At 35.3% G+C, this 15,066-nt stretch overlaps 1 protein-coding gene across 6 annotated transcripts in view; it reads left to right on the forward strand.

Annotated features, from left to right (window-relative positions):
* Nucleotides 1-15,066, forward strand: part of B3GALT1 (beta-1,3-galactosyltransferase 1) — a 202,842-nt gene that overhangs the window by 115,684 nt on the left and 72,092 nt on the right. The window contains exon 3 of one of the 6 annotated variants that reach the window (XR_005267100.2): nt 12,002-14,001. The exons of the other annotated variants lie outside the window; for them this stretch is intronic. The gene's annotated coding sequence lies outside the window, so the exon portion shown is untranslated. Of the gene's footprint in view, nt 1-12,001; nt 14,002-15,066 lie in introns of those variants that run through there. 6 annotated transcript variants of the gene reach the window in all.

Consider the following 15,066-nt stretch of genomic DNA (forward strand, 5'->3'; position numbering starts at 1 on the left):
AAAATTACTTAAGCAAGCACTGAAATTTATTTGCCACTGTTCCTATGACATGCACACTGGATTTAATGTGTAATCAGTGCTAATCCATTCCAAGCCTTGCAATATCAGCAACGTTTAAGTCAGATCACAACTGGAATTACACAAATAATGAGAACAGCTCAGAGAGAGACTTTAGAAAGTCCTCTAAATATCATTCAGGACAAGAGTGAGATTACAAGAAATTCTGTGACCCCAAAAAACTGCTGGTCTCACTTCATTTCTGTCTTGTTACTCCTCAGGCAGAATTGGGATCTCTGCAGCTGGTTATGGTACCTGTTCCTTTTAACATAATGTCAATATTGGGGAAATGCATGTCAGCACAACTGCTCTAATTCTTTAAATCTTAACCATAAAGATTCTTTAATCCTGCCTACAGTTCAGACCAGGATTTGCATGAGTGCAGAAGCCTAAATCAATTGTTCTGCTGGAAAGGAAAACACATAGCTTTAAAGGACTTTTTGATATTTTTTTGGTCCTGTTGCTTCACCTATTGTTTATAAACAGATATACAAGTATGCTTTTTTATCTCTTAGCATTGATACATTATTTAATATGATTATTTGCTTATAATTTAATTGATGATTTTCCTCTGAGAAGCCAAAACCGAAGGATCTGCAATCATTCATAACTATCCAGCTTGAAATGACCTACAATTACTCACATGGGTTTATTTTAAAAAATAAATCTTAAGGACTGTGCAGCACTGATTGAGTAACGAGTTAATAACTTTTAATAGTTTTAAAGAAAAAAAAAAAAAAAAACTATTTCCAAAAGAACATGAAGCCTGAAACTAATTGAAAAATAAATCAAATGAATCTCAAGTTGCGAGCATGAAAATTATAATTTCTCCCTTTTCTACATAAATGTATCAAGAAAATCCAATGAATTTCAGATAAGTAGCAACTGCTGTTAAATTACATGGAAATCTGAATATACAAACTCCTTCATCATCTTTTTCCAAAGTATTATAAAATCCAAATGTATTTTAAAGTTGCACCAGTACAGACCTGCTTGCTTCTCTAAAAGGCCACAAAATGCCACCGAAGTTAAAATGGATGAGTTAACCTTTTGAGAAGTACTCACAGCACCAAAATTGTTCTGACCTTTGACTGTACAATCCTTTAACTTTGCTAGCTATTCATTTAATGCCCATTTGTATTTTTTAAAATTATTATTACATGATTGAAAACATTTATTTGCCAATACATCACTAAGGCAGTGTAGCAGTTTGCTGGAATGAAGTATTTTTCTGTAGGCAGCTTCAATTTTTTAACCAATAATAAGGCAAAGATCTGGATGTAGGGGAGGCAAAAACAGTGGGAGGTGGAGAAGCCCGAAGAGAATTAGTATGAATTATTTCTAAAATCACATTAATACATAAAGCTGCTTTGGTTGATAGATAGGTGTGAAATTTTAAAAAGAAAAGGAAAAAAAAAAAAAAAAAGCTGTTGCTGGTTACAGCTCATCCTTTGGCAAGGAGCAAGGAAGGAAAGGTGAAACGTGCATCTCCACAACCTTAGAGCCTTCACTGCAGCTCTGAAAGGAGGGGAATAGGCTGCATAGTAAGGTAAGACAGGGATTTCCACCTTGTTTCTGGTCATAATAAAATGGTACTTTCCTTGCCTTTGCAGTAAATTCAACAGTCATGTAAAAACAGCTTATCCCCAAACTCCTTTGAGGTCTGGCAGCTGATAAGGTTTACATGTGACAAGTCTCCCCCACAGACAGCTATTAACCTGCTGAACTCAATCAGCAGCCTGCTAGGTGAAGCACCAGCAACAGTGCATTTTGGTCAGCAAAGCGACTCTCAGGCACTTGTGCATATCCAGAATAGTTTTGCTGTAAGCCCTGAGTGTAGCTCTAAGTTTGTAATGCTATTTCAGTGAGTAAATGGCCAGTCCAGAAGGCTGAGGAAGTCAGAACATAGCTCTGCCCAAATCTCATGTATACATAAACCTCAAACATACAAGTAATAGGAGAGGAAATAGACTCTAATGCCTAAAGGAGATACAAAAATCAGATGTGAAATTATCATATGCAGCTAGTAGAACAGCAATATCAAAACAAAACTAGTACTTATATTAAGATCTACAAAAAATAGCATACCAACCAGAGTGTAACTACCATGCAGGTCTTAGAAGGTCCACCTGTAACTCATTGGTAACTATGAGGACAGAATGCAAAAGCACTCGAAATTCAGCAGCTCGGTTGCCCACACTTCTTTGAACACTTCCTTGTCAACTAGAATGTTTTGTTGCCAGTTATAATAGAGAGGTGTGAGTTTGAAAAGAATGCGAAACTTAGACAATCTAAGCATAATAATACACAAAAAAAAATGCATCATGAGCGAGTTCTTAGATATTGAATAACTCTCTGAAACTACAATGCACTAACAAAGCAAGAACAAACTCAGTTTTAAACCACAAACAGTGCGTGTAACTCTGTTTAAGAAAACCCAGTATTCAAAACACACCCTTTGGACAACAATGTTACTTTACCTGTTTTATAGGACTCTTAGAATAGCTCACAATATTATGTTTTTACAGCAAACTGAAGGATAATTTTGCAGGCTGACTTTCAGTTATTTTGCAGTTACTGTATTATTTACTGCAACTCTCATTTCTCTAACATTCTCAAGATAGAGGCCTGGGACTTGACAGGGACTGTTGTTCCAGTATTGATGATTCTCTCAGCACACAAGAACTGTGAAAAGTCAGTCTTGCACTTAAACTTTGAGGAGATTTTAATGAGTAAAGACGTAGTGGAACTTCCAGGAAGATCACTAGAAACAGGCTAACTTACACAGGAGGAAAAAAAAATCCTAGAAACAAGAATTTTAATGGGAGGTTAAAAGCCATCACTGAAGTTTCTAAAGAGGTGAGAAAAATGATGTTAGCAGGTTTAAATCACAGAGGAAAGAAATTAAATACCCAAAGAAAAATGTAGACTGCTTCATTCCCAGTGGAAACACTTTAAATTAAAGCAGAGATGCAACAGTGAAACCTTGCAATTCTAACCTTTTGAGATCACGTCTGCTTTGCAAACTATTCACAAGGAATAACCGAACTCTCATCCTTCCGTCTTGTCCTGTGTACAGGGCTGAGAATTAAAGGCTAGATAGGTATTGAGAGAACCCCTTTTCTGGTTGTTCTCCTAGTATGAAGAGCAGGAATCTGATGCAGCCATTCATGAACATGAAGAACTAGACTGGAAAGTTTTTATCTTAGAATAAGACGTTCCATTAGATATGTTATTAAGCTATCAGATTATTTATATAAGGATGTAGATATAGCATTATATATCATATCCTATGAAGTCAAGTCACAGCATTTTTCTTTCATTGAAACCTTGAAAATGTGTTTATTATAAATCCATATCTTATTCATCCCATTGTCTCCCCGGCTAGCTGGCAATTTGATACTTTTTAGTGAGAAACTATAAAGCTGGAAATATCCATACCCTGTTTTGAACAACTATTAAAAAAAAAAAATCTTGCTGGGTGTACACTGATGAAAACAAGAACCACTGTGTATTTACTCCTGCATATAGCAGAACCAGTGGGATACAGGACTCCAGAATGCCACAACTGCACTGTCCTGTAAAGTGCATCAAGTAAGGCACAAAAAGAGTATCAAAGATTATAACAATATTTTTTTATTTTTTTAACAAAAATTTGTCATTTTTTCAAAATCAAGTCATCATGTAGAAAACTTAATGATTTCACTGAAATTATAGCAGAATTCAAAAGTGTATCTCCAGTAGAGGCTAAAAGAACTGGTCTTGCAGAAGGAAGCCTGCCTAGTTTTCTATCAGCACACATATCCACTTACCTGGCAACTTGCTGAAGGCTAAAATGTAGAAACTAGCACCGTCTGAAAGATGCAAGTGCTGCATTTTCAGTTTATCACACAGTTTATCAAGTGTAAACCTAAATAACTTAATTCTCAGAGTATTGTAATTAAAAGTGCCTGATGTATAATATTTCCAAAACAAAACATATTCTTTAGATTTCTCACATTGTCCATCAGGATAGATTTAAGTTGAGTTAGCCTATTGGAAGCCCTTTTCTGAAACAAAAATTGTCATAAATCCTTGTGGTTTTATTAGGTGAATGTCAGTGCCAATCTTGGGAGCGAAATCACCATTTCACTTGGCAACTAACTGCTGCTTAGGTCGCTGGGCCTTATGTAAAGAGACAGTAATGGAAACAGATTATCACCCTTATTCAGAATAAAGAGATCATACAGTTGTCTAAAACTTTACAACCCTATATAACTTAACAATTCCACGTAATTTAGAAATACATAATATGTATTATGTATTTCTAAATTAAACAATTCCACCTTCTAATTTATTGAGAAGCAAGGATGACTTGTTCCAAAGCAAGAATGGAAACAGTTACCTAACTGCTAACATCAGTGCCAGAAATCAAAGATGTTTTCTCAAGATTTTCTGAAAACCACCAAAAGATGTGTATTTAACTTTACATCTAATGTTCTTTTGATGACTGAGGAGAAAAGATGCAAAGTTCAACCACCTTCTCTCTGTTCAGTGCAGGAATGTTATGGTTCCGCAATGAAAAGAAAAGGTCAGCATCCAGGAATTATCAGATAAGAAGTGAAAACTTGTCATGTATCCCAGACATCAGGTTCTGCTACCCAGAGCTGCAGAGCTTTTATCTCATTCTGTGCTGCTGTGAACAGAGGTGATTGCTTCTTCCCATCACTAACATTGCAATGGTTCCAGGAATCAGTTAAAAATACTTTTTTTTTTTTTCTTTTTTTTTTTTCCTGGCCATACATATTTAAAAGAAAAGAGTTTACAGCTGCCTGTTCATCCATCCTATGCATATTGCAGAACCTGGTCCTGCAATAAGCTGTACATATACTGCATTTCATGCACGAGCTTTTCTATGAGAAGAAAGGATTTTTGATCAATTTCCAATACAACAGGTGAAAAATAATTGAATAGTCTTTCAGGGATAGAGGAATTCTAGCTTGCTAATAAAAACATGTCCTTCCAATTAAACACCAGAATCAACCATCCCTAATGTAACACTCAGTGGCATAATAGCAGGAAGAATGTACAATATGACCTCAAGTAATGCTGCTGTTCCTTTCTGAAACAGCACAGAGACATGAAACCCTAAGCATTAGACACAGAACACATGCATCTAGGAATCAAAATTATTTGCATCTTAAAAGTGGTGAGGTGCACAAATAAAGAGCATAAGAAAAGAAACCTTTCAAAAACGCCTTTGGAGGACTGGAATTGAATAAATGATCCTGTGAGTTGAGAAATAAATAGTTCATCACTCTCTCTAAACGTGATATAGATATCTGGTTAATAATGCCCACATTTTGTTCTCAGTAGTGTACAAACTGGCATCTGAAAGTAATTTAGTCATTTGTAAAAACAACATATGTTCTTGTGATATGTGGGAAGGAATATCCTTTGAAAACTGGGTTTTCACTTTATTGGATAAAAAGCTGTGAGAAACCCCCAAAAATATGCCAGCTGTTGATGAGCATAGACAAATTTATAGACTCCTGCACAAACTAAATATTCTGCAAGTTTCCATAGGAGTGCTATTTTACTATTTGTTCATTTTTGTAAAGCTCCAGTTCTTGGATGGTTCATTCCAATAAGACATTTTGGAAATAATTTCTACTGATAAACAGTGTCATGGAAAAAATGGCATTTTTTTCAGTGGGTTTTCAGAGTGTCATTTATGATCTGGCACTCTGATCAGGGTGCTATGTAAGATGCTGGAAAAATTATAAGCAGGTAGATGGGGTTTCTGCCTCAGCAAGTTTACATTCAGTATGTGCAACTCACAGAATGGTATTGTTTTACAGTTCTGCTAAAAAAAAAAAAAAAAAAAAAAAAACACTCAGAAGAAAGTTCTGATTCCCCTGCAGTGGTCTCCAACCATAAAATAGCACTATGTTTATTCTGTAGCACGCAAGTAGGCTACAGCCAGCATTTCAAGGATTGCTGTTACCAGAGTGGTAATTCAGCAGCAGCAGCATTTACTGGCATGAAAGGCCAACTGCATTTGAAATAAAATAGCATGAGCGGTATGACCATATTGTTAATTCACACCAAAGCAGCTACACACACTAGTATTACAAGATATTCGTATATCATCCTACCTGAAAATTTGTACCTGAAAAATAAGCACTGGCCACGCTCTTCACATTCATTACCTGTTGCCAGCCAGACTGACCTAACTGCCTACCTAAGATCTGGCAAACACTTGGAGATGTGCTTACGTTTAGATACATGAATAATCCAGCACAGCCGACTGGGACATCTTATCTGCTTGAACGCAAGCAAGCACATTCATTTGTGTTAGAGAAATGCCTTTATATACGGTTGCATTTAGAAGAGCAATATGATGCTTAGGATTTCTGATTTACTGTGGTTTACTACTCTTGTGAGCAGTACCTGTATTTTGAATTCAGAACCTGTAATGCCAAATAGCACGAAACCAGTGAGAAGAAATCACATACCTACCCTGAGCCATTTCAAAGTCAACAAATGATCTCTCAACAGCATTTGTGAAAATGATTAATAATTTACTTGCCATTCATAATTTAGTTGACAATTTTTGTCTTTTTTACTTACTAATGAAATGCCTGTGAGTAGATCACAATTTTTCTCATATTTATTATTCATTGCAACTATTTGCTGAATAATTTCTGCAAACAGTTCCTGTTTTGTAGCTCACTCCCATTGTGAATGTTTATTATTCAAAATTTAGTCTCTGAAACTAATTACCTAAGTCACACATTAGATTTTGTTCAGTGTTTGCCTGAACATTGTTCCTATAATCAGTGTGTTCTCCTTCAGTATGAACTTAAATTGTATTCTTCTGTGAACACTCCCTCTGTAAAGTTTATTTGCTAGAATGTTCACAAAAAGCAAGCACCGTGGAGCAATTGAATTTTAAAATCTGTACAAATATTGGTGGATATATTTTCTTCAGAACCAACTAACTCTACCAATAAAAGAGAGCGTAGTCTTATTTATTGAGCTGTGTTATGGAAATGACCAAAGCATCTTGGAATCCAGAGAGGAAGACCTCATTCTTCTCCTCAGAGTGAAAACAAGGAACATTGTAGCATCAAAAGTCTTTTCATTTGCATATTTCTTGTAAACTAATTAGTCCAGGTACTCCACACATTGCTTAAAGCAATGTGGCAGTCATCTAAGTGCTATGTCATTGAAAGCCAAAATTGGCAGGGTTTTACTGGGAAGGAGAAGGGGGAAATGCAATACACAAGTACACACTTCACACATCTCTCCTACAACTTTGCGAATTTCACATAACCAGCCCTTAAGTATTTGTAGCACAGATTGCCACCTCCTTATTGGTAGAGATTCCCCTCATGTGCCAAGAACTTAAAACCTTTTGGCTTTGTTTTTTTTTGGCTTTATTTTATTTCAGATTTTTTGAGGCTTGGCATCCATTTGCTCATGTTTTCAGCCTTCTTTCAGTAACCATCAGGACTCAGCAGTTTTTGGAGACCCAGATTTAGCAGCAGGGACTTCGAGGAAAAGACCAGCTATTGTGGGATATGTAATAAATCCAAGAGACCTGGCATTGTTGAAAGGCACATGCATTGCAGACAGCCTTTTCAAATCTGAGAGAGGTGAAATGTTTGCCCAGCTTCACACAGCTACCCAGCAACACACATCAAACTACTGCTCAACAGAGTTGCATTAAGATTTAGAACTGAAATAAGATTTAAATGACCCAAAAACTTACAAAGGCCTTCAGCAGAGGAATGGATTCTACTAATTGTTGAGGGTTATTAATTTCATTTGAACTCAGACACACTATTAATACCAGCAAAAACTTGACTGAACATTTGATTGTTAGAATTACTAGTTCTACTGGATTCTAATGAATCTAGAATTTGACTCTTCAGGAAACAACTCTAAAAAATGATACAATTGCAAAACAAACTGTAAATAATTTGCTCCATTTCCAGTTGTACTAAGACAACTCATACATATCTTTCTTTCCAAGAAAGATCTCACATTTTACTCATGAAATTGCTGCTCACATTCTATTACCAATATACTTTTATCTTTGTGCTGGTGCAGCTTCTGTTTACAAAATGGGAATGGTGCAATGGGAAGAGTGCTTTAAAATGATAAAGCATTTGGAGAACAAGACTGATTCAGAATAGTAGAAAAATACAGTAAACAGGTTATATTTTGATCAAAAAGAAATATGTTGGAAGAAAGGTTGGAATTTATATATCGACTTGTCAAAAGCTTTTTCTCTATTTGCTACTGAAAGTTTTAGGCCTAATAAGAGCACTGAGAGAAGGGACAATAGCAATATAAAAAGTCTTTGTCAGCTAAGCATTTTTAGCAATGCTTTATTACTGAAATGTTACTAAACACTGTCATCCACTTACAAATTTTTACACGTTCTCTCTCCAATTTATTGCCCCCAATAATATGGATAATTATTTTAGAATCAACACTCCTCACAACTCTACTAACAGTTAACGTTTCTTTCCAGCTGAAAATCTATTTGCTGGTTACATTTCAGATTACCTCATTAGAGGTGTATTGCATGTAGAGGAGAAATGCAGATATTTCTCCTTCCAGATCAGAAGATGAGATTTTCACTTGTATCACACAGTGTCTCAGTGCAGATGAATCCACAGACACCAGATACAGCATTCCAGTAGGGAATTGTAATACACTCCATGTCACAGGGCCAGCCACAGTTAAGAAACTGTATGCTGTCAGCTGCATAATAAACTAATCCAAACATAAGTTGTTGCATTTTCTGAAAATTCAACATTATTACTGTGCCATCAAGGATGCTTGCTTGTCTAACGTAGGTGTTTTTAGCTCTACTTTAATGCTAACTTCCAAGTTGTAGCAAGGTACCAAAGCTAGAACCGACACAGCAAAGTAGCTCTAGATTCTGCCTTCATCATTTTTATTGTTCATACCACATTTTTTAAGACAGTGTGGCTGCTAATAAGCCCTGTAACAAATTTCTGGACAGTATGTATTTAATATAGGTGTGTTACTGTTTCATAATTTAAGCAAGAAAATGTTTAGTGGGTGCCTGCATAAGGTCAAGGAATGTTTTTTTATTATTATTTTCAAGTACTCTAATGTGATTAACCTTTAAACTAAAAGGAAAAGAAAAAATAATCTAGGACAATATAGATATTTCATCAAAAATAAATAAATAAACAAATCATAACTTCCATCTTCCTTCCAAAGTAAATGATGTACCTGTACCTGATGGCCTACAAGGCTAGATTTCTTAAGTTGTCTTTGTTGCCTATGTCATATCAACAGGCAGTGGAGATGTTTTAACTAAATACATACTCTGTGATTCTTCCTTTTCTTTCCCATTTACAGTTCCCTTCAGAAATATAGGCATTAGCTGTGAATACTGACACTAACGTCTTTGAAAGAAATTCTACATATCCAGAGAATTGAACATGCTTGAAAAGTATTTTTCTCTGTGTTGCCAGGATAGGTTCATCAGGTCAATCTAAACCTGTCAGTAGTCCTTGAAAAATCTTTGCAAACCCGCAATAACACTGCCTTAGAGAAGTAGAGGAGTGACATTGAGTATAGAAGGAGAATTTTACTGATGTTACTTCTAATTGCCAGCAAAGGATATGCTCAGTATGCATACGCATGCTTTGCTGGAAGAAGTAGGAATTACATTTTATTTATTAAGAATTTCAGAGACAATTTGGAATTTTAATCTTATAGGACAGAGCTATTTTTTCTTAGACTGTCAGAATACAGAAAGAAGTTTCCAAGCAGTTTCCTCAACACTAAAGCAAGCTTCCATGAATTTAACAAAATGTAATAATATCTAAGTAGCTGACACTGCTGCAGGTCTATAATTGCGTGTCACCTTGCAGTGCTATGTTGTCTAAATGATTTCTTTTTCCTTTTGGCAATCTACTGAATAACAGTGCTGATGAAGGATTATTTCTACATAAATATTTCTTACTAAAATATCATACAAAAAGTGAAATATCTTATTCAGAGGTAGACATTTGCTGAAAGACACTTAATATTAATTTAGAACCTTCTTACTGACAGCTGCTCAGCAGGTCAAAAACTCTTCATTTGATTAGAGTCTCGAGGCAGTCTCATGAAGGTTGCTACTGAGGAAAAAGTCATTAAGGTATTCCCTCTTTTTCACCTCCAGTTATGGGTAAATTTACATGTGCATCCAGGTTTCCTTTTATATATATATACACACATATATTTTTATTAAAAGTATGGTTATACTCATATAAAAGCTCAATAAGGATGAACACAAACAGCAAAGTAAAGTTTTATACAAATAAGAAGGTGCATAAAGTTGAAAAATAGTGGAAATTTTGAATGATGGACTGAAAGACAATGTTAAATAAAATAGTTGCTTGAGGGTGCAGATTGGTATGATTTTCTGATATATTTCCTATACAACTGTCTCCATTTAGATGTAATAAGCCATGAATTATAATTCTGTCATTTTTTAAAAAAAAAAAAAGGAGAAAACTGTTTATTCTGCCTAAAACTTTGGGTGTGTCTAATCATTGCTCTGTACTGTTATTTAATGTTTATAGCATGCTTTGTATTTATAAAATGTACTTCCTCCCCCTGGTGACCTGGAGATGAATGAATCTGGCCTAGAAGATGGCAGAGGCCATATGAGGTACAAATGAACAAAGCAAATTAGTTGCTCAGACTCTCCAAGAGAATTAATTAATTTTTCCCTAAAATATGTAACTCTGAAGTCTTTCCATCCATCCTCTGTGTCCACACAATAATGAAATAATGTCAATAATGAAATGTCAGATTTTAAGGAGACATGGCTTGTTTTCCTCACAGGGAATGGAACTTGCTGTTTCTGACTACGGGTCATGCTTTCCTGTGGTACTGTAGCTCATAACGAAGTGTAGGATACAGCATTATTCCTGACACATGGAACACTTTCAAGGATGAATTAGACATACATTATGTGAATTTCTGAAAAACAAACCAGTTTGCAAACTTATCTCATGGGTCAAATTTCTATTCAGTTGGATCATAACTGACCCGCACATCCATATGTCCCAGTGACAGTGCATAAAGAATTCTGCATTCACATCTGGACACTGGTGTTTAATTTAGATTAATGTAGTATTTTGCATGTATTGTTTTATGTCCCTAAATGTTCATCTCCTTAATTTAATATATTGTTCAGCTGAAAAAATAAAACCACATTGTGCCTGTATACTTATTCAATGCCTGATCTCCATCCTCTCCTACTTTGTATATAGAAGCTGAGCAAGATAGCTTAGTTGTGCTGCCATAAACACAGATCCTGTCTAAATGGATTTGGATTAGACAAAATGTTAATTCTGACCTGATCTGACAGCATTTATAACTAACCACACAGGTAGACAGGATTTAGGATGTTAATTAGGTGTCATAATGCAACGCTTAACGCATAATTCTGCAATCAATGGACTTCAGTGAAAAGCTGGCTTAAGAAGTTCATGGCTTCATGTCTACCACCACAACTGCTTGTGAAATTCTGCTTTAAACCATGCCACTGAGCTAATTCAGGTTAAAAATAAATTTCCAGAAAATATTATGCTCACATACTCACCAAGTTAGCATGCATCCACAGTGATATGGCTCAAGCAATGTAGTTGGCAGTGCTATCTTCCATTGCATGCGGGTATGACCAGATGGTCAGGGGTGGTTAAACCAGCCACAGCACCAGACCTTTAGCCCCTAGAGCAGGGATTTTTTTGTTTGTTTGTTTTGGTTTGGTTTTGTTTGTTTGTTTTGTTTTAAAAAATAACACCTGCTTGAACATGCATTTCACAGAAGCTCTTGGCTTTGCATTTACAAATTTTCAAAAATGGGCTTTACTTTTTTTTTTTTTTTTTTTTTTTTTTTTTTTTTTTTTTTTTTACAGGACTGTATTCACAAGCCCCACCTGCTGCCCAAGCAGTCTATGGAGGTACTTATATCTAAAAACTTCAGATATGATGACATTAAAGAAGATGCCCATTTGAAAATCTAGCCTTAAAAGAATAGCACAAAAGCAGTCAATTTATTCAGGAATTCCTATCTTTTTCTTAAAAAACACTTTCTAAGCAGAGATGTGTTTCTTAAAAACTGTAAGATGAGGACACAATCAGAGAAGAATTCTAAAAAGTGTCAGTAAGTCAATCCAATGTACCTCACTGTGAACCTGCAATATAGACAAAATTTTAAAATGAACTAAAGGCCTGAACTGCAACTGGGTATATTCATGTAGGTCCCAATCATCAACATTTTGCAAGAATTAGAAGTAAAAATGTCAGCAGAGACTTTAAACTAATTTCTACAGCAAAGATTCTGAGAGAGATCTAAATATTACTTTAATAAGGCTTTTTATTTTTCAGGAATGAAAGAGAAAATGAAACGTAATTCAACATATATCTTGCAAACTCCCACTCATCTGTGAAATATTAAGCATCATCTTTTTTTTTAAATAATAATACAAAAATCTTGTCACTTCAGTGCACAGGAAAGATGATGTTCTGAGGATGAAAACCAGCTGTGTATAGAATGACCTTGATGTTTGTAAAACCATTTTCCTTTGTTACAGATCTTGAAATAAAGCAGAGGTCTTATGCTAAGGAAAGTAGAGCAAAGAACTGAGTTTTCCTAGTTCTGACACTGATTCCTGCATGATCTCGGGCAAATTGCCTCAGTCAAAACTTTCACAAGCAGCCACTGTGCATTCTGAGCACTCAGCTTGAGAAACAAAGGATTAGATTTGCAGAAGTTTTAAGAATTCATAGCTTTCAATACAGTAAATTCACTTGGTAGTTTTAATAACTTCAGCTCTGGACAAGTATTCAAGACTGGGTACTTTGAGAAGTAAGGTTCTGATCATTTCATATTAGACACCCAAACTGGTCTGTGCTTTGAGGATATAGTACTGTGCCATAGCACCATGTTGTAAAATTGAGATAACAATATCCACTCATTTCACAAGAGTATTATAAAATGGAGACATTAATGTTTGTGAACTCTGAGATATTATAGTTTCAATGGAGCCCATCACTCTTATGAGGAAATCAATAGCAGCGTATTCAGAGAAAGATATGAATGTTGCAGCAGGGAAGAGGCCACAAACTGAATGAATCACAATTTTAAATGACATATTGGAAAACTGCCCATTAAATGAGTACTATCCATCTTATGACCTGAATGAGGCAGGCAGGGAATGAGCTGTAGAAGAATAGTGTGCTCTAACATAATTAAAGGCTGTATCATAATGCAAACTCACATTTCAGTCCTTAACTTTAAAAGTTTGGCTAAGCTCTTAGCAACAGAATGAAAATTCTTATAATGAGAAGTTCTGGGAAGCTTAAGTTTAGTCTTGTTTCCTGTGTCACACCTCGCATGTTCTTATTTGCAAAGTCCGCATAAACCCAATGAAACACTTGGTAATCTAACACAGGAACAATTGAAATAGCATTCCAGTGCTGAAAGATCAGATCTTTCAAAAGGTTTTATGTTGTAAGAACTTTAAGACAGAATTTCTTCTTCAAAAGAAGAGACTTTTTTTGGTTATTTTTATACAAGACAAGAATTAGTAGTGCGACAAAATCTTATTTGGGTAGGATCTGTTCAAGAATTGAGTCTAGTTATAATCACTCAGATTACGATCTTGGAGTTGGTGCCGTTTAATTAGTATTTAAGTACATGTACTGTAGCTACATTTAATTACAATCCCAGATTCCCATCTATTATCTGACAGATGATTGCTACTATTTGGCATTCAAACAGCTTCCAAAACCTAGGAAGTGAAAAATCTAATATGAATAACAATCAGCAATACAGCATGCTGCGACACAAAACAAGCTTCTAATAAATGCTAGATCACATAAGGAAAAAAAAAAAAAAAAAAGTCACCAAATCATTATCAAAATATTAAAGCATAAAAAAAAAAAAAAAAAAAGGCTCAAAACTAAGGCTCTCTCTTCTCTCTCCAGAGGTGTCTTTTCTCTTTGTTTACATTCTGATCTGACATTTCAGACTTATACAGGTGACATGCTTGTGTGGTGGTACCTATGAGACCCTGATATCACAGATAAACCTGAGGAATCAGAACCTTCGGATATTCATTTCTCAGGACAAACCTGAGCACAGCACATACTGCCATTGTATACTATATACTGCTATGCACTATACTGCACACTGTCAGGTTTTGTGATACGATAATGTTGTGGGCTCCACTGGCAATACTGAAGAATGCTGTGAATTTATCTGGTATCAAAGACAAGTACAATGATATTGAAAATTAAAAGTATCATTCCAGCTGTGTTATTCTGACCCCCAATTTAATATACATATATTATTTTTTCATATTTCAATGATCTCTCCCCAGTTCCTCCAAATACTGCTTTCTTCACACAGAGACCAGTGGGAAAAAAATTAAATAACTATGAATAATGCACAGCCCAGCCTGCTAAATATTTTTCATATTTAAAATTGTGCTATATGTTGTTCGCTAAATACCCTTAAGAGATATTTTCTTAAGTGAAATAATAACTTGAACCATATTGTAGTAAAGTTAACTAACATGAAATATCAACATTCCCAGAGATAATGCTGATATATTAGGTAGTGCTCCTGCATCCTGCAGGAATATCATAGAAATATCCTCAAAAGCAACACCCTTAGCTGTCCCTCTGTCTCAAGAGACCCTCCCTATCTTTGCCACTGCAGCATTCAGTATGTATATTAAAATTACCAGCTAGCTACTAGCAAACAGCATGTATATACACTGAGTTGCTCTTTTCATTCTCTTAGCAGGAAAAGTGTTTTTGGTCTCTCTCCTAGACTATGCTGATGATTTTCACAAAGCACATGTGGGATCTTTAGGAAGTCCATCATTCTTTCAACTTTGGCTGAAATTACCAGCCAAAAAAATATGGTTAAATGTTTTTAAACAAACAATTTAAAGTTAAAAAGAGAGAATGT

This window comes from Anas platyrhynchos, chromosome 7 (genome assembly GCF_047663525.1).
Source record: "Anas platyrhynchos isolate ZD024472 breed Pekin duck chromosome 7, IASCAAS_PekinDuck_T2T, whole genome shotgun sequence".
Classification (NCBI taxonomy): Eukaryota; Metazoa; Chordata; class Aves; order Anseriformes; family Anatidae; genus Anas; species Anas platyrhynchos.